The following is a 24,722-nucleotide window of genomic DNA, read 5'->3' on the forward strand; positions in this document are numbered from 1 at the left end:
CAGTTTGCATGCGGGTTTAACGGAGGGGTTTAATGGAGGCGCCGGGCGTGCAGCGGGCGGCGCAGTACTATTCGATTTGACAGTAGTAATGAGCCGTCAAATCACAAAGGCCCTCGCCTCTCGTGAAACCGACCGAGCTAGACTGCCCCACCCTCTAGCCTTTAAAAAAATGTATATACTGCACTGTTGTACAGTAGTAGTATCGATGGATTGCGCCATGGAGCAAAACTTGAAATTAAAAAAAGGTGGTACATATAGAGAGGGAGTATTCGATTTGACAGCGATCGGCGCAGTTCCTGATACGGCTTTAATGCATACGAGGGAGGGAGTAGCGGTTCCCGATATGTTGAACGGCCTATGCATCCTCCTTCAATTAATGCATGAGCGAAGTAATGGGAGGAGGTCTGGGAAAAGAGGCTGCACGATGTGAATGCAATGCAGTTTGCCCTCATTGCCCTCATATAAAGGAGCCCCTCCATTCCAATGCATCTACCACATCGTACGCACCTAAGCATTTGCCTAAGCACCTACACTAAGCGCAAAAGAGCTCACTCCAGACCCATGGCGGCAATGCGCGTGAGCGGCCAGCGGCTGTGCCAGATGGTCCACGACGCCGGCCTGCGGCATGGCGCCGAGGATCGTCTCCAAACGGTGTTGGAGAGCGGCTGTTGGATGGCCGCCGTCGACGCCAACTACGACTCTCAGTTGGACCAGATGATCGTTGCCACTAGCAACAAGTTCACCGTCCTCAAGAAGATCGCGGACGACATCGCCGTACTCCTCCATCCCGCGCGCCCGGGCTCCTCATTGCCTGCCACCCTAATCGTCCTCCATGGCCGAAACCTCTTTCAAGCACTGGTGGCCCTGTGACTGCCCGCCGACGCCACGAAGAATGTCCACCTGGAGGTCGCGCTCGCCGCGAGGCGCCTCGCCCTGCGAGAATTCGTTGACCTACACATCCACGTGCACGAGCAAATCGTGTACATATGTATCTACAAGGCCAGTGAGGATGCTATGATGTTGGCCTTCCTCAACCGGCTGGAAGCCTTGGATGCCTTTGCTGAGAAGCACCTCCACCTCGCCACAAAAGCCGCCGCTCCTTAGCCGCCGGTCGGTGGCCCGACGCACTAAGTTGAGGAGGAGGAGGTCGTACGTTCGTGGATCCATCTTTCTTCTTGCCTTCTGTAACCACCACTGCGATCGCATCATCGTGGCCTTAATTCTTATTGTGCTGTTGCATTCTCGTTCCAGTCAATACCGACATGTGCGATCCCTTTGCTTAATTATATGCATCACTGTAACTAGTACTCCATCCGTCAATTTATAAGTTGTGCTTACCTTTTCCATCAACTTCGTGCAACGCGTAGGCATCTTGCTAGAAACACTAGAATATGTCTATATAATTCGTATGTGATAGTCCATTTGAAATCTCAAAAAAGACAAATATTTAGGTACGGAGGGAGTATTATATTAGGAGTATATCAAAACAATAGTGATTTCTTTCAAGTTTGTGAACAAATACTACTATTCTACTACTTTGGATCCGTCGCAATGCACGGGCACATTGCTGGTAAAAGGAAAAGGCCTGCCGCGTTCGCGTCGCACCCCCACACGCCCGGGAATTGGGAGTACAACACGGCCCGTCCGACACGACACATAGCTTAGGGAAGGCGTGTTGCCTAGCATTTTCACTTTCATGTGGGACCGCCGTTGAGCAAATCGACACCCCGCCCGCCGCCGGGTTGGAAAACAAAAACGAGGAGAAGATCTAGCTGTAGCACGGAAGCCAAGAAATTTGGTGTCAGACGGGGCTCGTTGATAGAGTAGGAGCATTCCGTACTAGTACTACTCCTACTAGTACCATGTTTGTACTCCTAATACTATATTACTAGTACTACCACTATACAACTAGTAGGTACGTGCACGGCACAACATCGTAGGAACAAAAATGGGAAGATCTTGTTTTGGGTGATTTATCTTTTTTTCAATCAACGTAGTATGAATAATATGATGTGGGGGGCACCCATGAAGCTTATGTGGCTTGGTTGCATGGCTACGTAAGGTTAGAGAAAAATAAATAGATAATGTGTTTAGAGTGCACTCCACTAAATAGATATACTTTGGATCCATTGCAACGGACCGACACATCTATATCTATACCCCCTATATAGTGTGTGAAAAACTTTGAAAGTTGGTCGTTGGATGAAGCCAATCCGATGGTACAAAGATGACAAATCCGAGCACTACTGGCCGTTCGATATCATCCACCAGATTCTGCCACATGTATAATCTAGAAGACTCCATGGTTGAACTTAATTCATGACTAACTTAGCCACAACTAAGCTTAGGCAAAGTTATTAGTTCTTCAAAATGAGAGCCACAAGTTGGCAAGCCTAAGGGAATCTTGCCACATTTTTTGTGTGTATGTCATGTGGGGCCTTAGTGTGGCTTGCCTAAGGTGTGGCTTGAACCAAACAGTCACCTAAGTTAATCAAACTTGCCTAACCTTACATTCCACCAGATTTTGCCACATGTTAGAATCCAGAAAGCTCCACATGTAGAAGCATAATGCACAAACCACCAGAATCTCATGCGTGCAATGCACGTGTACCTTACTAGTACTAGTTGGTAGTAGTAAGAAACAAATTCCAGTTTTGGCACGAGCTCGTACTGCGGGAGCACCACAAGGCTGTTGACACCAGATTTTGGCATGGTCAAAAACATAATTAAGAAGGCTTCAAATGGAAAAGTGCTCAAAGTGAGAAAATTCCGTATCGTCAAAAGGAGAAACTTTGATATTTGGGTCGTAGCCATCCGATCTAATCTCTAAGGCCGAAGTTGTGTTTGAAGTACTGAGATTTTGCATTCAGAACACTATTCGGCTGATTATGCCCCCAAGATGGACTGATATGAGTAATGTTTCTACACGAATTGTCTTCGTCTCGTTGAGACGATCGATTTTGATATAAAAACGTCTACATCGGAGTTCGTATGCAAAAGTTAGAGCCAAATAGTGTGCTGCATAAGTTTGCCCCAGAAGTTCCGGGCTAAACCGAAAGTTTGCACGCGGTGCGCCCCGAAAACTGGAATTTTAACATTATTTGCAGATTTGCGGGGACGATTTCAACATTAAGATGACCTTGGATGAAAAAGTGATCAACTGAAGAGTTTTTCTCCATTGCAAGATCTACAACTTTGCATTTGGGACCATCGTCATCCGAAGTAGTATGCGGCCTGTAGATTCAGTGCAAGAGGGCTACTTGATATAATTTTAGCCCGGAAGTTCCGGGCCAGACCGGAAGTTCCGGCCCTCGTAGTCCGAGTTAGGGTAACTTTTGATGATTTGGACGTGATTTGATTCCTTTTATTGTACGGGAAGTCCATCCGCCTCATATATATGTAAGGGGTGAAGGCCGATTGAACAACACACAATCGATCAAATCATATACCACTTTTTACCTTTACCTTTATCTCTCTCATTTGTTCTTCTTCTTCCTCGTTCTTTGTTCATTCTTCGTTTGCAGGGCGGCGAACCTCGAGGCCCTAGGGGCGGTCAGGCTGACCTAGGGTAGCCCATAGCCGCCACGCGCCCTGACGGGGTCCCTCCTGGGCGTGTGGGGTTTCGGGTCCTCAAAAGCGCCCGCCGGATTGTCTTGTGTACCGCGCTTCCGGCGGGTCTCCTTCGACGTGAGCTGCGATGCATCACCCCCAGCATCGAGGGTACACGGTGACGTGTTCGTGTGCGAACACGCTTTTTGGCGAACCTCGAGGCCCTAGGGGCGGTCAGGCCGACCTAGGGCAGCCCATAGCTGCCGCGCGCCCTTACGGGGTCCCTCCGGGCGTGTGGGGTTTCGGGTCCTCAAAAGCGCCCACCAGATTGTCTTGTGTACCGCGCTTCCGGCGGGTCTCCTTCGACGTGAGCTGTGGTGCATCACCCCCACCGTCGAGGGTACACGGTGACGTGTTCGTGTGCGAACACACTTTTTGGCGAACCTCAAGGCCCAAGGGGCGGTCAGGCCGACCCAGGGCAGCCCATAGCCGCCGCGCGCCCTGATGGGGTCCCTCCCGGGCGTGTGGGGTTTCGTGTCCTCAAAAGCGCCCGCCGGATTGTTTTGCGTACCGCGCTTCCGGCGGGTCTCCTTCGACGTGAGCTGCGGTGCATCACCCCCGGCGTCGAGGGTACACGGTGACGTGTTCGTGTGCGAACACACTTTTTGGCGACTCCGCTGGGGATGAAGCTTTGAACGGTCTTCGGCCCGTTCTTGCTACAAAGAGATCGTCATCTAGGGTTTGCAATCTACAAAGGTAGTATGAATACCCAATTCCCTACTGTAGATGCAAATAATTCATATGATGTTACTAGATCGTTCAATGATTATACTCTATCGACCAGCCCTAGTTTTTTCAATAATGCATCTAATTACATGCATAGGCCGATTCAAAGTAATTTACATGTTTCAACTTCTTATGATACTAGTAACATACATCCTATGTATCATAACTCTTATGCATCGGCAACCCCACAAATCCATATGCCGATGAACAACATGATGGGTTCGGTTAATCAATTTGAAACACCTCATGTTAAAATTTCAAATAGCATAGAAGAAAGTGTTTCACCTTTTTATTCATCAGCAACTAATTTGCAGTATGTGAATCCAACCTTGCCGATGGATGGGAGAATTGGCCATGCTACCACTAGCTATTCGGCCAGTTACTCTCAACCATCATATGCTACACCCGATGTTAGTAATTTTTCAGCACCATATGCAACTATAGATGTTCATAATTCGGCCCCGCATCTTCATGGTCATAGCCGAATAAGTGGAAATTTTACAGGCACACATGTGCCGTCATCAAATACTGTAGCATATAATGCATACTCTACGCAATTCGAGAATTTCGGCAACACTCACGAATCATTGCCGAAAGAATCTGAAAGTATTGTGGAGCAATCCCTTCCAGAAGCGCTTGTGGCTGCGTTAAAAAAGAGCTTGGCACAAAACAAGAAAATTAGTGCTCTTTGCCTTGAACAATATGAAAAGGGGTTGTTTCCTGATTATGCTGCAATAAAGGCTAGAGTTTTGCAAGAAGATGAAACTACATGCATTGATAGAATTGGCGAAAGAGCATATGGTTATACAGCAGTGCATACACCTCCACCTAGTACCGCAACATATTATACACCCCCTACACAGTTGCAAAATTTCAGCAACCCTAACACTTAATTGCCGAAAGATTCTAAAAGCATTGGGAGGCAAACTAATCTAGAGCGGGCTGAGATTGAGAGGGGAGTTAAAGCTTTGCGCGATAGGGTGCAAGTACTTCGCCAAGAGAGAATTGATAGGGAATTGGCTCAAAGAAAAGAAGTGTTGCCAATTGATATAACCGGTGAAAAGAATGATGATTCGGAAACTAAAAATGGTTCGGTTTGAAAAGCCGAATCAAGTAGTAAAGATTCCGAATCCATCAAATCCAAAGAGGCAAACATTGTTGAGAAAGGGCATGGGAAGTATAGCAAGACAACCATACTTGATTTTTCTGAAGTTAATGGAACCTACTTCCCGCCCTATGAGTTTCGTGACATAGAAATTGATGAGCTTCAAGAACAAGAACAAGTAGCCGAAGAAAGTTTGGTGGACCAAGATCTTCAAACTAACGATGCACGAAACCAAGAGAAAGATGATGACAAGGCATTGGGGAGCTATCTGAAGGCGGAGCAAGATATTCTTCAAGTCACACCATCATCATGCTCTCCCAACATATTTGAAGAGGTATGTCTAGCAAGTAATTTACCTATTTTCAGATTTGGTCACAACTTTATTGTTGATGCATCTCTTAGGAAAATTCTAATAAGTAATTTTCAAAGACCAATGAAGAAGGGCAATTTACTTGTTAGCAATAAAATTGTTACTAAGCATATCGGTCAATATATTTTACCATTCAAAGAGACCGATAGTGACTTACTACTGCAGCCAAAGCTTTTCCCATTGCTTTATTTAAAGTTCATATCTAATTGGGTAGCTTTGCTTGCTTCATGATTGGCTTACGCATGGTCTCAATTGGGATGTGTATGTTCTAACTACTTTGATTTCAGAAATTTAAAGCCAAGGTTAAAATCTTTTGGGAAAACCGATGCTAGTTTCTTATTTAATGACATTGAAAAAAGTATGCAAAAGAGAATTCATAGCCGAATGGCAAGATGCAAAATCTGAACCATTCGTTTTCTTAACTCCAAAGCCGTTCTCACAACAAGACCGGCCAGAAAACAAAAAGTATACCTTCAGTTCAAACATGTGTGATCAAACCTTTGCTTTGTTGTTGAAAAATAATTACATTGGAATTCTTGATCACCATGTCAAGCCATCTATCCAAGGACGAATGTATTGTAAGTTGCATGATTCATTCAAGCATAGTTTTGAGGATTGTAACATGTTTCGTCAAATAGTTAAATCAGCCATTGATAAAGGACGATTAAAATTTGTTGAGACACCAAGAGATGACCAGTCTATTCCGATTGGTCCCGATGGCAGAATTTTTTTGCATCGGCTACTTCAAGCTGATCCATTCAAAGAGAAGGTAAAAACTGCAGGTGATGGGATCAAGCTTTCAAGTAAAGAAGTAGAAGATCACAATGAACATGAACTTGAGGGTTAGAATTCCATCGAAGCTACAATGAAGACGCTAAGGACTGGGGGGCAACAAGGAAATCCAATGATCGATGAAAGCAAACCAAAAGAAAACAAAGGCCGAAATAAGCACAAGTGTAAGGGATCAAAAATCACCTTCGCTGAACTATTGGATAAAGATCAAAAGAAGAGTGGAGAGAAGAATGCTTATCGGCCAAATCATGCAAAGAAACCAAGATCACCCCCAAGGCGCAAATATGAGGATCAGTATTGGCAAAGTGAGCATTTTAATGCAATATATTCATATCCTTATTTTGGGCCGCCAGTGCCAATGCCGTGGATGCATCCCTATGCTCATGTAGATCCATATCCATCATGGGACAGGTATGATACAAGGGCACACTCTCCATCTTATTTTAGACCATCTAACCAATATTATGCATCTCCGAGAAGATCAACATTTGAACAATCATATGTTAAAGTCCGTTTCAATCATAAGGAATCGGTCCGGAGCTCAAAGAAGAAGAAAGAGGTGGTCAAACAAGTGTACCGTGTTAAAAGAGATGGTCGTAAGAGTGCAACTTCAGATTTGATCTCAAATGAAAAAGAGCCAATTAACGTGTTGACATTGGCTACTAAAGGCAATGAGACGAAGCAACCAATTATCAAGAGTCAAAGTGCCAAATCTGAAGAAAAGAAGTTGATAGTGCACAAGGTAAGACAAGAATTGCCATTGCTTCAAACAAAATCACAGCCGGGGTGCCCACTCGGCTTATCGTATTGGCGAAAGAAGGAATTACAAAAACTTAGTGCACAAGAGCTGAAAAAGAGGAACATGGCATGGGTTCCCAAGAGGAGCAGTCAAAATAAAAATGATGTGCAACCTTCTATTGCAACAAGTGTTATAAAAGTGAAGAAAGAGAAGGATGGAAACCAGAAACAATTAAGCCGAAGGTTTACATCACCCCATCAAAATCTTCGGTTAGCACATCATCCATGTTTTTCAACCATACCATTGATGCCTTTGCCGTGGAATTCATCATCAGGTATGAGAAATTACCCTCCCTGGATTTATTTTGATCCATGGAAGCGACATAATTTTCTGCATCATGAGAGGGTATTACCAAATCTCTATACAATTTATTAGCTACATTTTTTCTTGCTAATCCAAAGGGCCGAAATATTTGATTGCTATTTGATTTGTTTATTTTGGCTATACATGATTTGGTGAATGAATTCTACATGGACCTCATGGTAATGGCCGATACTTATCTATCGCCCTAAGAATATATGTAAGAATGGCCGGTGTGGTACTCTAACACCGTCCTTAGTTTGAGTAGAGATTGAGATAAGTGCTTGCAAAGGAATTTGTCAAACTGATGCCATTGAGGATATTATGAATAGACCAATTCACCAAAATTGCAAAGTGAACTTATGTTTTGATTGAGTGTGCTTTGGCTTGTTAGTTTTCAGAACTTACGTAAGGCCAAATCATGGTTGATTTTATTATTGAGCATCATATTGATGTCATGAATAATATTGTTTTTAGCTTGATCTCTCTAGTACCATGGAGATTATATATTGATGGTTAAATTTCTAACAATGGCCAAGGTGTTGGTGTTGTTTATTTATCTCCATATGAAGCTATTTTGTGAAGCCTCATGTCGCTTAAAATATTTTTGCACAATGATCAAAGCCGAATATGCATTGTTATTCAGATTGGGGCTTTGCCTTGCTGTAGGTGCCATACATATTGAGGCTTCCAGTGATTCGTTATTAGTAGTGCAACAAATATCCAAGGGTTATCAATGTTTTGACGAATCACTTATAGTTTATCTTTTGGTATGTATAGATGCAAGATTTACCTTGGGTTGCTTTAAAATTATTCATATATCTAGACATGACAATTCAAAAGAGTTGGCACAACAAGCATCCGACTACTATGTTAACCATGATGTATTACATTTCTATCAATAGCCGATGCTAGGTCTTGTCAGCATAGGTAAGGCCGAATCGAAGCCCACCGCTTCGGCCACTAATGAAACTTTTATGCAGACGAAGTAATGATTGGAGGAAGTTCATTCTTGGTTATCTGCAAAATCCTAGCGAAAGGGTGGACAATATGGTTCGAATGATGGTTTTGATCTATGGAACCTTATCACCAGATTGTTATAGAAGCTGAGAAGTTTTCACCCAAGTTTGCATCAAGAGGTTCAAACAAGCAATGGCTGATATATACTTACCATCCTAAGAACATGCAAAATGGCCGATGGAGTGTTGACATCGTCCTTAGAACAAGCTATGCGGAAGTTATTTTTCGGCACACAAACTTTGCCGAAAAACAGGGGGGCATGTGTTGACACGAGATTTTGGCATGGTCAAAAACATAATTAAGAAGGCTTCAAATGGAAAAGTGCTCAAAGTAAGAAAGTTTTGTATCGTCAAAAGGAGAAACTTTGATATTTGGGCCGTAGCCATCCGGTCTAATCTCTAAGGCCGAAGTTGTGTTTGAAGTACTGACATTTTGCATTCAGAACACTATTCTGCTGATTATGCCCCCAAGATGGACTCATATGAGTAATGTTTCTACACGAATTGTCTTCGTCTCGTTGAGACGATTGGTTTCGATATAAAAAACGTCTAAATCGGAGTTCGTATGCAAAAGTTAGAGCCAAAACAGTGTGCTGCATAAGTTTGCCCCGGAAGTTCCGGGAAAAACTTCCGGGGAGGTTCCAGGCTAAACCGAAAGTTTGCACGCGGTGCGCCCAGAAAACTAGAATTTTAACATTATTTGCAGAGTTGCGGGGACGATTTCGACATCAAGATGACCTCGGATGAAAAAATGATCAATTGAAGAGTTTTTATCCATTGCAAGATCTACATCTTTGCTTTTGGGAACATCGTCATCCGAAGTAGTATGCGGCCTGCAGATTCAGTGCAAGAGGGCTACTTGATATAATTTCAGCCCGGAAGTTCCGGGCCAGACCGGAAGTTCCGGCCCTCGTAGTCCGAGTTAGGGTAACTTTTGATGATTTGGACGTGATTTGAGTCTTTTTCTTGTACGGGAAGTCCATCCGCCTCATATATATGTAAGGGGTGAAGACCGATTGAACAACACACAATCGATCAAATCATATACCACCTTTTACCTTTACCTTTATCTCTCTCCTTTGTTCTTCTTCTTCCTCGTTCTTTGTTCGTTCTTCGTTTGTAGGGCGGCGAATCTCGAGGCCCTAGGGGCGGTCAAGCCGACCTAGGGCAGCCCATAGCCGCCGCCCGCCCTGACGGGGTCCCTCCCGGGCGTGTGGGGTTTCTGGTCCTCAAAAGTGCCCGCGGATTGTCTTGGGTACCGCGCTTCCGGCGGGTCTCCTTCGACGTGAGCTGCGGTGCATCACCCCCGGCGTCGAGGGTACACGGTGACGTGTTCATGTGCGAACAAAGGCCTGCCGCAGGAGTTACATTTCCCTCTCGGGGCCCACGGGACCAAACTTCAGTGGCTTAGTGGCCGGCCTATGAGTCAATGACATGCGGACCTTAAATGCGGCTGGCCCACATGTCATTCTCATGGTGGTGGCGTGGTTCCCAACTCACTCGTTCGAGATGAACCGGCCGGTGGTGGCGTGGCCGTGACGAGGGTGCCACAGCTAGGCGTCGGGGTGTTACGAGGCATAGATGGCCACACCGGCGGGTACTACCTGTAGTACATAAGTACTCCAGCTGAGGATTGATGCCCGGGACGAAATGTGTCACAGCCGCTGGATGAAAATTCTATGGTGCGGGAGTACGGATCGGAGCACAGCAGCGGAGCAGGCAAACCGCGTCCAATCGGGTGTGTCTGTGGTAGAAAGTTGATGGCCGCCGCAGTTCAGCTGGCCCGCATGTCATGCACACAAAGGCAGAGGAGCGGTGGGGCCAAGAGGGATGAGGGGCACGTCGGGGGGGATGAGGATTCCCTGACGCGAACAATCCTACCATTCTGTCATTGACATGTGGGACCCATAAGCGTGGGTCCCACCTGTTAGCGAAGGAAAGGCAGGGCAAGGCAGTGATAGCCACATCAGAGGATCCATGTCCACGTCGGGGGACATCGTGCTGTGGGTTGGATCGGCGTCGTGGGAATCGCGTGTGGGTGTGGCAGTGGTAGAAACAAGAAACATGATGGTCGCCGTGGTTCAACTTCCATGGACAAGCTGTCATGTCTGCTGACACATGCATATCAAAACTAGAGTGTTTATATTTCAAGCACGTGAACAAGTATTATTCTACTACTTTGGATCCATTGCAACGCACAGGCCAGCACATTGGTAGTAGTAGTGTCCATCTCTATCTCTAGAGGCCTTCCCTCGTTCATCCTTTTCTCTCACGAGATAAACTACTCATACAAATGCATCTTGATGTTCCATGGAACACACAAGGATCTTTCCTTGGGGGTCTCTCCAGCGCGGCGTGGCCGTAGTTGCAAGTTGACGCCCCTTGAGATGCCGACGTTGAGGGGCACTCGGATTTCCTCCGATGAGCAAGTAAGATGAGTTTGATCATGTAGTAAATGCATTCTAAAGACTACTTCTGTGTCCATTTACTAATTCTCCCCCTGCCCACTATTTCACAGGTTAGGCTCGGTGCGAGTGGAGATTGGCTTGCATATGTACGGGAGGGTACCAACATCAATTTGCACAACATTTACAACGGTGACACCGTTCCCGTAGAACCTTTGTCCAACATTGGGATCAGCCATGCAACGGGCCACCGCATGAATTGGTACGATGGAACCACGGTGAGATTGAATAAGATAGCACGAACCTTGCACATGGCGGTCAAAGGCGGACCATGCTGTCTGCGGCCGATTTGTTGCTGTACGAGTAGGAAGACGATGTGCTCCTTTCTAACCGCATCTTCGCGGTTACAAACCAGGGGACTTATTTTGTATGGGACACATCCTACGATATACTCCCTCTCTTCCAGTTTATTTGTTTTGAATCTTTTCGTTTTACAAGTTTCAAATTCAAATTTAGAGCTCCCCATCACATGTTGAGATTACAATGTCCATTAAATCATTGCGTGCATGTATAGAAAAGAAACAAATCTCGAGTTTGGCACGAGTTCATGCTACGGGAGCACCACAAGCCCTGGCGCAGGAGTTACATTTCCCTCTCAGGGCCGTCGGGACTGAGCTTCAGCGCCTTACTACACCTACCTTTGAGTCAATAACATGTGGACCCGATAGGTGACTGGTCCACATGTAATGCTCCCGTAGGCAGAGGGGCAGTGGGGCCAAGAGGGGTGAGCCGCATGTCGGGGGACGTGTGGTTTCATGGGTTCGAGCGGCGTCATGGGAATCGCGGGTGGCTGTGGTAGAAACTTGATGCTCGACGCATTTTAGGTGGCCCGCATGTCATGCACACAAAGGCAGAGGGGCGGTGCGGCCGAGAAGGGTGAGGCGCACGTCGGGGGGCGTGGTGCCATGGGTTGGAGAGGCGTCGTGGGAGTCGCGAGATGAAACATGATGGTCGCCGTAGTTGAACTTACATGGACAAGCTGTCATGTCTACGGACACATGCACTGCATACCGATCACTGGAAGGAATAGCAGAGAAAGCTATATATGCGGATAAATAGTTCCTTATAGTCAAGCGAACCCACGCTACTACTCTATTCCAAAGACATGCACACCATAAAAATAGTCCATCTATATCAATATACACCGAGAGGGAATATTTTTTTTACAAGAGAGGAAATAGTTCATCCATCCATAATTCCATAATGCCCTCCTGCTGGTGCAACTTCTTCTTCTTCTTCTTCTTCTTCTTCTTCTTCTTCTTCTTCTTCTTCTTCTTCTTCTTCTTCTTCTTCTTCTTCTTCTTCTTCTTCTTCTTCTTCTTCTTCTTCTTCTTCTTCTTCTTCTTCTTCTTCTCATTCTCTGTGGGAGACGGCTTTGCAACAAGCTCTTTGGACCATGCATCTATCTCGAAACTCACACGGGCATCGAGAGCAGCATATTTTATCCGCTCGTATGTCAAGGGATAATTCTCCCATCCAGACGACCTTAATGCCACCGTCTCATCACCGTTCTGAATATTTGTACCGAGCACAAAATTTGCTACATCGAATAGAGATGGTGTCTATTTATCACAATCTTCTACAGGAATTTTGATTCTGGTTTGTAGGTCAGCGATGCTTTTCAAATCAAGGTTGTACGACTCCAGATTCTGTTTGTCCCCTTCGATGGCTGCCCCACAGAAGTATACGTCCTCCCGAGACAAGAAATCATGAAGCTCACATGGTATGGAGGGCGAGTGTATGATGTGGTACACCAAAACATCATATTCGTGGCACAGCTGATGGACGGCGGCGCGCTGGATCTTCCCAGGGGCACGCTCTGTGTACTCTGCGTCGAGTCCGATGACCCTCGTCTCTACCTTTTCGAGGGAGTTGGATACATTGTTGATCCACTGCCGAACAACCCTTGGGTGGATGGTGACGGTGGCAACTATGCGCATCAAGCCTTTGACGAGGAAATGTTGGACGCTAAAAACCCGCATCTCGATCTCTTCCGCCATTTGGAATCGCTGGAACGGAGAAGTGGAGGGGAGGTGAAGAAGCCGAGGAGAATCGGTTCCCGATGTTGAAGTAAATGGGAGAAGTGGCGTGCAGGCAGTTGATTAGACGGCTAGGTAGACTAAACGAAAAGGCTATGCGGGTAGACTGATGAGTCGTACCTGTTCGTGTACGTGTCCATCCTTCCTGATAGGTGGGACCTATGCAAACAGATAAAAAAATGTGTCATAGTTTTTTTTGAGTGCGTGAGTGGGAGACACAACATTCTCTGGTTAAGGAATACTCCCTCCGTTTAGGTGAGTATAAGTCACCTTATGAAAATCAGGTTTTCCCAAAACCTTTAGGCGTGGAGCATTAACTTCCTGCTCGATCCCCTCCCAGCTTCGTTAGCCAGCGTTCTCTTCCTCTGCTGCCGCATTCTACCTTTCCATTTTTCCTCTTCTCAAGTGTGGAACGATCTGCATGTCGTCCTTGATGCACCAGAACGACCACTGCATGCATCGCGGCAGGGCGTTGATTGGGCATGCACGAGAATTTGGTTAGTCCTGCCTTCGGTCGCTGCGTGCTATCGCTCAACAGTGGCATGGCGACGCTTGACGACCAGTTTTCCGGCAAAGTGCTGATGGTAACCATCAACGCCGACCGGCCTCCCGTCTCGCCGGACGACCTTGTCAAAGCTCTTAGCATTGCGCACGACATCCAAATAAGTGACTTTCTCGTCGAAGTCTGTCCGCCATCGGCTGATTTCTTCGTCAGGTTCCGGACAACTTTCGACTGCAGTCATGTGTTCGAATCTTCCCGGCGTTTGTTCTGCGATGGCGCGCTGGTGAGCTTTGATCAGTGGCACCCAGGATGTGGCTTGGTGCCCTCTGAGCTTGAGTTTTTAACAAAGCTTACCTTCCATGGCATGCCTCGACGTGCTTGGAACAGCGAACGAGCTTATCAACGACCTTGGAGGTGAGCTCGTAAGTATGTTTGTTCCTCCAGACAGCTGGGCTCTGACGGTTATGGCATGGATGAAGAAGCCGTCCACCATACCGAAGGTGATTGGTGTTGAGATACCGATGCAGGAACCGGGGTTGTACTATTTGTCGCCACCAAGGCCGCCGCGGACCACGTTAGGGATGTACCTGTATCGAGTGTTTGTGCATGTTGAAGAAGTGGTCAATCCATCAATCGAAGTCCTGCCGCTGCCGCTGGTTCCAGGGTCCGTTGACGATGTCCATTACAGGAGTCAACATCAGACTTTCCCCGTGTTGCTCGGAACGATGGATGTGCTCTAATTTGAGGTAACAACTGAATCTTGTCAGATACTAGTTAAATCCGAGCTATGGGTGTGAAGCACTGATATGCCAGTACATTTGATTGTGACCTATTCTAATTTTGTACCTGAACTTTTTTTAGAAAGGGATGTACGTCGATTTAATGTGCTAGCAGAACTTATTGTGTTGTTTGTCTGTTTTCTTTGCACAACATTCAAGATATTTCCCCGTCATTGATAAAGACGATGAACCGTTATGTACGACTTCGTTGGTTTCAACATAGCCCTTCCCGTAGCAATCCACTGCTTCCATCCTGATTGTGCCGCCTACGTGAAATTTTTGTATGCAAGTTCAGTGTGCTATTATGTTCTATATGATTGTGTCAACTATATAAGTTTTTACTGAGCATCAGCGATGCATATGGCTGAAAGATGTATTTACGAGCATCGACCGATGGGTCTCTCTCTCTACCTCTCTCTCTCTCACACACGCATACACACGCGCACATGCACAAGTGTGACCCGTTGAATTATTTATTTGCTCGTGACAGCTTTTAATTAGGTTCCACCGTAATCTAACTTTTTTCTTAAGTTATCAATTGAGCTCAGTGACTTCAAAAAGTTGTACAGAAGCCTTGTTTGGGCCTTTCCGGCATCGCCGAATGTGGGCTGAGTAACCATGTTAGGTTGTACTGTACTACACATGCCTTTTTTTTCAACATCAGCAATGCAACTGGGCTGACAGTTGTACACAATATCCGGGTCAACTTGTTATTCTCCGCCCCGCTGAGCTGCAAACTTTCCTAGGAGGTATGCATTAGGCATAACAAGAAAATGGACTTTAATGAATAATAAATGGGATGTAATTATAATAACTGGACAGTTACTATGCACCAAACACGTAATTAGTTTGAAAAATATATTATTTTTGGAATTTGAAAATTTTAATTTCACTACTTGTTGCGCGCGCAATATTTCGTTGGATTTTAACGTAATACAACTGTATTTTGAAATTATATTTAACCTGACTAGAAATTTCGAATAAAAATATTCCGGATCCCATCAAAATGTGGGATTTTTTTTTCAATTCTGTTTTGAGCGGTTGTTTGAAATTATTAACCGTTGTCCTAGCTAGAAGTTGGGCTATACTTTTAACAAACTGTAAATGGGCTGTAGTAAATTCTATTAGAATTAAAAAATGGGCTGTATATTCTTACAAATCGCAAATGGGCTATATGTTCTCTGCCAAATCCGAGTTGTGGGCCTACTAAGTTGACGCGTACCAAGGGCTTTGTCAACTTAGTCAATATAAATGATTCTAGCTGCAGTGATCGTATGATGTCCATCCAACAGCCATAGTGCTTCTTCAACCTCTGGTCTTCTTGCTCCAGCCGCCCAAAGCAGCGCCGGTCGTGTCGCGTGCTCCTGCCTCCTGTGGCCGGCTGTGATGTTGCGGAGACCTCACCGCCCTGTACTACTCCCACCGCTGGCCAGGCCATCCCTCTACTCACCCACACCCCCTGTTATTCTGCGGCGACGACAGCCTCACACCGCAGCCGAACCCGTGAACCCTCGTACTCCTCTCCGCGCGGGCTTCCATTGCTGCGTCTTCCCGGCTCCGTGTTGTCCCCTTCCTAGGCCTCGCTATCGTCCAGACCACCGCCCTGGTGCTCTGGCGCGGCGTGGTCAACGTGGTCAACGACTGACTTCCATTGGAAGAGTACTGTACGTGGAGAGGCTGACAGCTGGGTCCAGGCGGCCACAAGGAAGTGCCTCCTTATTACGCGCAAAATAATTATTCCTCCACCTGATAGTAGGGACCCACCGGACGGGACACCTAATTTTGTGAAAAAAATGTTTTCCCCCTGACTGCTGGGACCCACCGGACGGGCCAGCGTATTTTGCGAAAAAAACGTTCCCCCGCTGTCAGCTCGGACCCCTCGGAAGTGCCTGACCCACCATGGTGGGAGGCTGACTTGTGGGCCTACTAAGTTGACTGGGACGGGGGCCTTTGTCAACTTTAGTCAATATGAATGATTCTAGCTCCAGTGACCGTACGATGTCCATCCAATGGCCGTAGTGCTTCTTCAACCTCTGGTCTTCTTGCTCCAGCCGCCCAAAGCAGCGCCGGTCGTGCCGCATGCTCCTGCCTCCCGTGGCCGGCTGTGCTGTCGCGGAGGCCTCACCGCCCGTACTATTCCCACCACTGGCCAGGCCCTGCGGTGACGGTAGCCTCACACCACAGCCGAACTAGTGAACCCTCGTACTCCTCTCCGTGCGGGGTTCCATTGCCGCATCTTCCCCGGCTCCCCGTCGTCCCCTTCCTAGGCCTCGCCGTCGTCCACCGCCCTAGTGCACTCGGCACAGCGTGGTCAACGTGTTCAAGGAACGACTTCCATCAGACGTGAACTGTACGTGGAGAGGCTGACAACTGGGTCCACGATCGCAGCAAGGAAGTGCCTCCTTATTACGCGGAAAATAATGATTCCTCCACCTGACAGCTGGGACCCACCGGACGGGCCACTGTATTTGGCAAAAAAACGTTTCCCCCTAACTGCTGGGACCCACCAGCTACATCTTCGCACGCAAGGAAGTGCGTCCGGCAAAAAAAATGATTCGCCCCCCTGACTGCTGGGACCCACCAGCTACATCTTCGCAGGCAAGGAAGTGCCTGACCGTCAGGACCCACCTGCTCAAAGCGTATGTAGCGTTGTCATTCTGGTCGCGAACGTGTACGTACATATATACCGGTGGATGTAGAGGCGCGCACGTGTTGTAGTAGAGGCACGTACGGGTCGTAGTAGAGGTGCGCACATAGCATGTACACGTACGTACAACGACCAGGGTGCAAGAAAGAAAATACGTCCACGTATGTGTACATACGGGCGGGGTCTCGAACGCCTACTCGCGCATATGTACGGCCAGGGCTCGTGTACATGGCTGGGTCGGAACGGAGAAACAGCGTCGTCATCATGTTCATGGGGAGGCAACGGAATGCGTCGTGTTCATGGGGAGGCAACGGAATGGGTCGTGTTCATGGGGAGGCAACGGAATGCGTCGTGTTCATCGGGAGGCAACGGAACGCGTGGGAGCCAACCGGCTGGGTCGGAACGGATTGCGTGGTCGTGTTCATCGGGAGGGCTTGGACGGAAGAGGCGATGGAAACGAGGCCTGGCGTATCGAAAACGGAGGAAACGACCTTGTGTTCGACCGGCCATGTTCGAAACGGGATCCTGTTCATCGGGAGGGGTCTGGCGTACCGCAAAATGGAGGAAACGGACCTCCTACGGTCGGAACGGGGGTCCTGTTGATCGAGAGGGGTGTGGCATACCGCAAAACGGAGGAAATAGACTTGTGTTGGAGCGCTACGGTCAAAACAGGGGTCCTGTTCATCGGAAGGGGTGTGGCGTACCGCAAAACGGGACTCCACAGGATACTGTTCATCTCCACCGTCGACCTCCTCCAGCCTCCACGGGCTCCTGTTCATCCACCCTCCACCGCGCGCTACTCCACCGGCTACTGTTCAACCACCCCTCCACAGGCACCCCTCCACCGTCTACTGTTCATCCAGCCCTCCACATCACAGGGTCCTGTTCAACCACCCCTCCACAGGCACCCCTTCCCCATCTACTGTTCATCCAGCCATCCACCACACCACGAGGTCCTGTTCATCCAGAGGCAACGCCATTGCTCACTGTTCATCCAACCCCCCGCCCCCGCAACGCTCACTGTTCATCCCAGAGGCAACATCGATCGACTTTAGTTAGCAGCAGTAGCGAAGGAATCGCTCGATTGAGTTCAGTTAACAGCCATCGATCGATCGCTCGGGTTCAGTAACGCGTAGCTTGCAGTGCAATCGCTCGGGTTCAGTTAGAGCCCAACGCCTTGCTCGGGTTCAGTTAGAGCCAACACCTCGCACACACGCGTGTACGTGTACGAGAGAAACGCGCATCGCTCGGCCCCGACCTCCCACCGTAACCGGGAACTCTCTGAAATTTTCCTCCCCCTCGCTTCTACCATGGTTTTTTCCATCATGGACGGTCCAAAGAATGTCATGCAGCTGCGTCTCCGGCCCGCCCAGGACGAAAAGCCCATTTTCTATCATGATTTTTTGTCGTAGAAGTAGGAGCCCACCACATCTATGATGATACTGGGTTTTGTCACAATTATCGTCATAGAAGTGTCATATGTATGACAGAAAAAATTTTCGTTCGACCCAAAATGTCATGGATGTGTCTTTTTTGTAGTGCTATGAACTTGCTCTTGGCATGCTTAGCTTCTTGAATTTTTCTACTTAATGTTGGTTACCTTGCGATGCCATGAAATGCTTTTTGGTGAGTGACATGAGCTTGCAAAGTTGCTATCATGAATCTATTTCTGCCATGCTCTATTTTTTCTACTAAGTCTGAAACAGTTCATATAACTTGCCATGTTTGCATGGGTGCCACCATATTTTCCATGCATCTTGGGATAAAGTTCAATAAGGGAGTTTTGTTCTATGCCTTTAGTACTAGCATGCCATGCCTTTGTTTGCCATGATATGTTCATGTAGCATGTTGTTTGCTAGCTCTAAACATTGCTATATGATGTTTTTTGACATGTTCAGTATTTTCTCCAAGTCTGTGAAGCTGTTACCATTTGCATTTTGTCCATGCTATTTTGAGCTTGTTCTAATGAGAACTAGCAGGAGCTCAGTGTTCATGATTTGTAGATCTTCATGAGTGGTTCACTGTTGTGTGATTTGTTGTTATGTTGGAGTGTTGTAGCATAGTTTCTTGTTGCATTCTAAGTGCTATGACGTTGTTAATCGCAGATTTGCATCATTCTTGTTCTGCTTGCCATTTGCAAACCGTGCATCTGTTTCCGGTGATCCTTATATCGATTTCGACTGAAATCACCTCATCTTTCCAGCAGCATACTTGGTTTGCCAAGTTGATGCCTTGATCATCCTTTTCCTTCCGGAGTACCCATATGCATTGCACATCATACCTTGCATTCCATGTCATGTCTTGCATCATGTTGCTTGTGCATTGCACCGTGATTGATTGTTGTCCCGCTGCTTGTGTTCTTGCTTTTGATAGAGATGGGAGACGAGTACATGAATGAGGATCCTGTTGAGTACGTTTACGAGGAGCAAGCTTTCGACAACTCTGAGAACATTGTAGGCAAGATGACCATTACCCTCGATATCACTTCTATCTTTGCTTGCTAGTTGTTTGTTCTATCGCTATGTCGCGCTACCTACCACTTGTTTATCATGCCTCCCATATTGCCATGTCAAACCTCTAACACACCTTCCTAGCAAACCGTTGTTTGGCTATGTTACCGCTTTTGCTCAGCCCCTCTCATAGCATTGTTAGTTGCAGGTGAAGTTGAAGATTGCTCCATTTTGGAACATGTTTATGTTGGGATATCACAATATCTCTTATTTAATTAATGCATCTCTATACTTGGTAAAGGGAGGAAGGCTCGGCCTTATGCTTGGTGTTTTGTTCCACTCTTGCCGCCTTAGTTTCTGTCATACCGGTGTTATGTTCCCTGATTTTGCGTTCCTTACGGGGTTGGGATTATGGGACCCCCTTGACAGTTCTCTTTAAATAAAACTCCTCCAGCAAGGCCCAACCTTGGTTTTGCATTTGCCTAACAACCTAAGCCTTTTCCCTTGGGTTCTGCAGGCCCGAGGGTCATCTTTATTTTAACCCCCCCTCCCGAGTCAGTGCTCCTTTGAGTGTTGGTCCGAACCGGGCAACCTGCGGGGCCACCTCGGGGAAACTTGAGGGTTGGTTTTACTCATAACTTGTCCTATCCGGTGTGCCCTAGGAACGAGATATGTGCAGCTCCTATCGGGATTTGTCGGCACAGTCGGGCGGTCTTGCTGGTCTTGTTTTACCATTGTCGAAATGTCTTGTAACCGGGATTTTGAGACTGATCGGGTCTTTCTGGGAGAAGGAATATCCTTCGTTGATCGTGAGAGCTTGTGATGGGCTAAGTTGGGACACCCCTGCAGGGTATAAACTTTTGAGAGCCGTGCCCGCGGTTATGTGTCAGATGGGAATTTGTTAATATCTGGTTGTAGAGAACTTGACACTTGACTTATTTAAAAGGGACAATTAGCTTTGTGCCCCTAGTTGTGTCCCCCTCATCTGTTTTACCCCTAGTTTGAGAAAGTCACCGGTTCTGTCCACACCACTTTGGAATTCTTTCATTTTTTCCCTTCCGTCACGGCTCCGCTTGGTCAACGCCGTTTGACCACATACAGCGCTCCGTTTTGGACCCTGCTTGCCCCCGGTAGGACAGAACCCACTCGGGCCCATCTCACTCTCATACCCACTCTCTTCCGTTCCCCACTCTCTACCCGTTCCCACTCACACGAACCCTAGCTAGGAGGCGACGGCGGCGACAACGTTGATGACTGCGGTGCCTGCGGTGACTGCTGGAGATGGTGGACGACGACGACGTCAGTGGTGCCACCTACAGTGCCCACGGCCGCGAGGCAAGGATGGTGGACGACGGCGATGGCAGCGGTGCCACCTGCGGCACCCGCGGCCGCAAGGCAAGAATGGTGGACGATGGTGACGGCAGCGATGCCACCTACGGCATCCGCGGCCACAAGGCAAGGACACGGTCGCAGACAGCATTAGGGTAAGTCCCCCCATCCTAGATCTGTTGTTTGCCTCCCCTAGATCCCAGATCTGTTGTTGTATGTTGATATCGTGCCCTGTTTGCATAGGATTGATCCGGCTAGAGCATTTAATATCAGTGTTAGAATGGAGACATGCACTTTAACTGCTGTTGGTATAGAAGGAAAAGAAACTGGCTTCACATTTCCATTAGTGGTGGACAACAACAGCACATTTGAGCAGTTTAGGGCAATAATATTTGCCAAATATCCATAGGGATTACATGATGCTGTTGAGCTAAGGTACTGGGATGTGTCGAAAGTTGCTTGGGTGCCTGTTCAGTCTGATAATGATTTAGGTGCCATGTTTGCAAATAATGCACAAACCATGTCATGCAATCTGGAAATCACTGTTATTTAGAGGCGTAGGCCCCCCTCTGGTTCAGAAAATAATTCAAACCCCACTGCTTCAAGGCCCTCTGGTTCTAAAGCATCTGCAAAACCTAGGACTAACACAAGGGGAACAAGTAGCAGTTGCAGGCCACCTACAACCCCAAGTGCAAATGCTCAGTCTGAGCATTCTTGCAGTAAAACCCAAGCTAAACCTAGCATACCAGTTGATCCTGTTGTGGAGGAAGCAAAACCTGATGCAGCACTTTTGTCTGATGAAGAAGATGAGAAACTTTATCCAGGCTATGTTCAGCACAACAATGAGGAAGATCATGTAGATGAGGAGTACATTCCTGCTGAATTCTCTGATACATATGAAGATGAGAAGAAGGAGGACCTGGACAATGGAGATTTTCAAGATGAAGATGAGGACAGACCTATCATGATGTATGACAGAGATAATCCCTCTATTGGGGAAAGTGTAGTTTTTCCTTCAGCAATTGACTGCAGAAATACAGTTGCAACTTTCTCAATTACCACTGAAATAGAGTACATCACTTTGAAAAGTGACCAAAGAAGGTTTACTGTAAAATGTGCCTCTGATAGATGTAAGTGGAGGCTACATGCCTCTTTAATGAGGAGAAGCACATTATTTCAGGTACTAATGCATTTTCTGTTTTCCTTTCTATAATTATTGTTCAAAATTTATGTTTCATGTACTAATTGCTTGTTCTTTTTTAACAGATTAAGGTCAACCCTTACCCTCACAACTGTCCAAGTGTTAACAGATCTCAGAGATTGAGGGCTGCAAAGAGAAGATGGATAGCAGATGCTGCTATGGCTTGAATTAGAAAAAATCCAGGGATAGGTCCAAAGGAAATTCAGCACAGGTTGACAGAGAAGTATGGAGTGGAGGTGCCATATAGTAGGTGTTATTTTGGTAAAGAGATGGCATTAGACAAGATGTTTGGCAAGTACAGTGATAGTTTCAATCTGATTTATTCATTCAAGGCTAAACTTGAGAGAACATCACCAGGCAGTGTAGTTGAAATTGACAAGCACACTGTGGAATACTCATTGAGAGGAAAGAAACTGCACAAGGAGTGTTTCAGAAGAGTGTTTGTGTGCTTCAAGGCATGTCAGACAGGTTTCTTAGAGGGGTGCAGGCTTTACCTTGCTGTGGATGCAACAACACTGAATGATAGGTACATGGGCCATCTTGTTTCTTCTTGTGCCCTTGATGCACACAATTGGTTATTTCCAGTTGCCTATGGTGTCATAGAAGCAGAGTCAATTGAGAGCTGGACTTGGTTCTTCCAACAACTGAAGAAAGTAATAGGACATCCAGAAGGTTTAGTCATACATACTAATGCATGCAAAGGATTGGAGACAGCTGTTGATGATGTATATGCTGGGGTGGAGCACAGGGAGTGTATGAGGCATTTGGCTCAAAACTTCAGCAAGAAATTCAAAGGCAAGTTCTATGATGAGAATTTGTGGCCATGCTCACTTACATACATCATTAAAAAGCACAACTATCATCAGAATCAGTTGCACAGTAGGCCCAAAGTTAAAGAATATTTAGAGGAGCATCATACAAAAATATGGGCTAGAGCACACATCAATGACATTTGCAAGGTAGACTATGTGAACAACAACCTTGCTGAAGCTTTCAACTCAAGGATCAAGAAATACAAGGGGCTTCACATAGTTGACTTGTGTGACAAGATCAGGCAGTACATTATGCAAAAATTTGATATAAGGAACATGATTTCCATTGATCATTTTGAAGGCCATCTCATTGTTCCATCTGTGATGAAGGCCTTAATGGCAAAAAAAGGTTTAGAGATGAGTTTGATTAGGAGAAGCCCAACAGAGGCTGAAGTTACTGCTACTGACAGGGAAAAAAGAGAATGGAGGTACCCTGTTGACTTACAGAAGTGGTCTTGTAGTTGCAGACAATGGCAAGTAACTGGTAAGCCATGTATCCATGCTATGTTCTTTATCACTTCTCTTAGAGGTGAAGCGAGTGGAATAGATCAGTATGTGCACAAGTTTTATTCTGCTGAGAAATTCAGAGCTACTTATGCTGACAACCTTCCATCTTTGGAAGGGAAGCAACAATGGGAAATTGTGAATCCAAGATTTAAACTTTCTGCTCTAGTTCAAAACAGAGCACCTGGCAGGCCGAGGAAAACTAGAATTAGGTCCAGTAGTGAAGGAAAAGGACTAGGTCCTAGGAGGAAAAAATGTGGCAGGTGTGGAGGACGAGGACACCATGCCAACAAATGCAAAAATTCAGTTGATGCAGCCTTTGGTGAAGATGAACATTGGGGAGCTGAGAATGCAGAAGAGCCAGCAGTGCAAGTGGCATTAGTGGAAGTAGATGATGGAACAGATGCAAAAGATCCACCACAAGAGCAACCTATAGAGCCAACACCAACATCTACACAAGCTACTATAATCAGGTGATGTTTGTGTATGTTTGTGTATATATGTTTGTTTTCATGCACTATCATATGAGATGTGACATGCTTGCACTTTTCTCAGCCCAAGAAAGAATTATAAGAAGGCAGTAGATAGAGGAGCTTCTCCAGCTAAGAAGCAGACAACAACAATTGAAGTTCTTGGTGTGCTAGCCCCCAACCCAGCAAAGAACACCAGGAGCAAAACAAGGCTAGCCCCCAATCCAGCTGAGAACACCAGGAGCAAAAAACTCAAGTTTTAGTTCTTCATTTGCACTTGCTGGTGACTGTTCGAGATGACTATATGTTGAACTAGTATTTTCACTTGCTGTTGAACTACTGTTTGAGATGTCATGATGTTGGACTAGTATTTTCACTTGTTGTTGAACTACTGTTTGAGATGCTGGCTATGTCATGCTTTAATCTGAAGTTGTTTGATCATATGTGATGCTTCCTATGTCATGCTTTAATTTGAAGTTGTTTGATCATCTGCTAATATGAACCATCTCTCTAGTCATCTGCCAATATGAACCAAATTGTCATCGCTGATGACAATTTGGTCATCTCTCTAGTCATCTGCCAATATGAACCAAATTGTCATCGCTGACGATAATTTGGTCATCTCTCTAGTCATCTGCCAATATGAACCAAATTGTCGTCGACGACGACAATTTGGTCATCTCCCTAGTCATCTGCCAATATGAACCAAATTTTCGTCGACGACGACAATTTGGTCATCTCCCTAGTCATGAACCAAATTTTCGTCGACGACAACAATTTGGTCATCTCCCTAGTCATGTACCA

This window comes from Triticum aestivum, chromosome 2A (assembly GCF_018294505.1).
Source record: "Triticum aestivum cultivar Chinese Spring chromosome 2A, IWGSC CS RefSeq v2.1, whole genome shotgun sequence".
In the NCBI taxonomy this organism is placed as follows: domain Eukaryota; kingdom Viridiplantae; phylum Streptophyta; class Magnoliopsida; order Poales; family Poaceae; genus Triticum; species Triticum aestivum.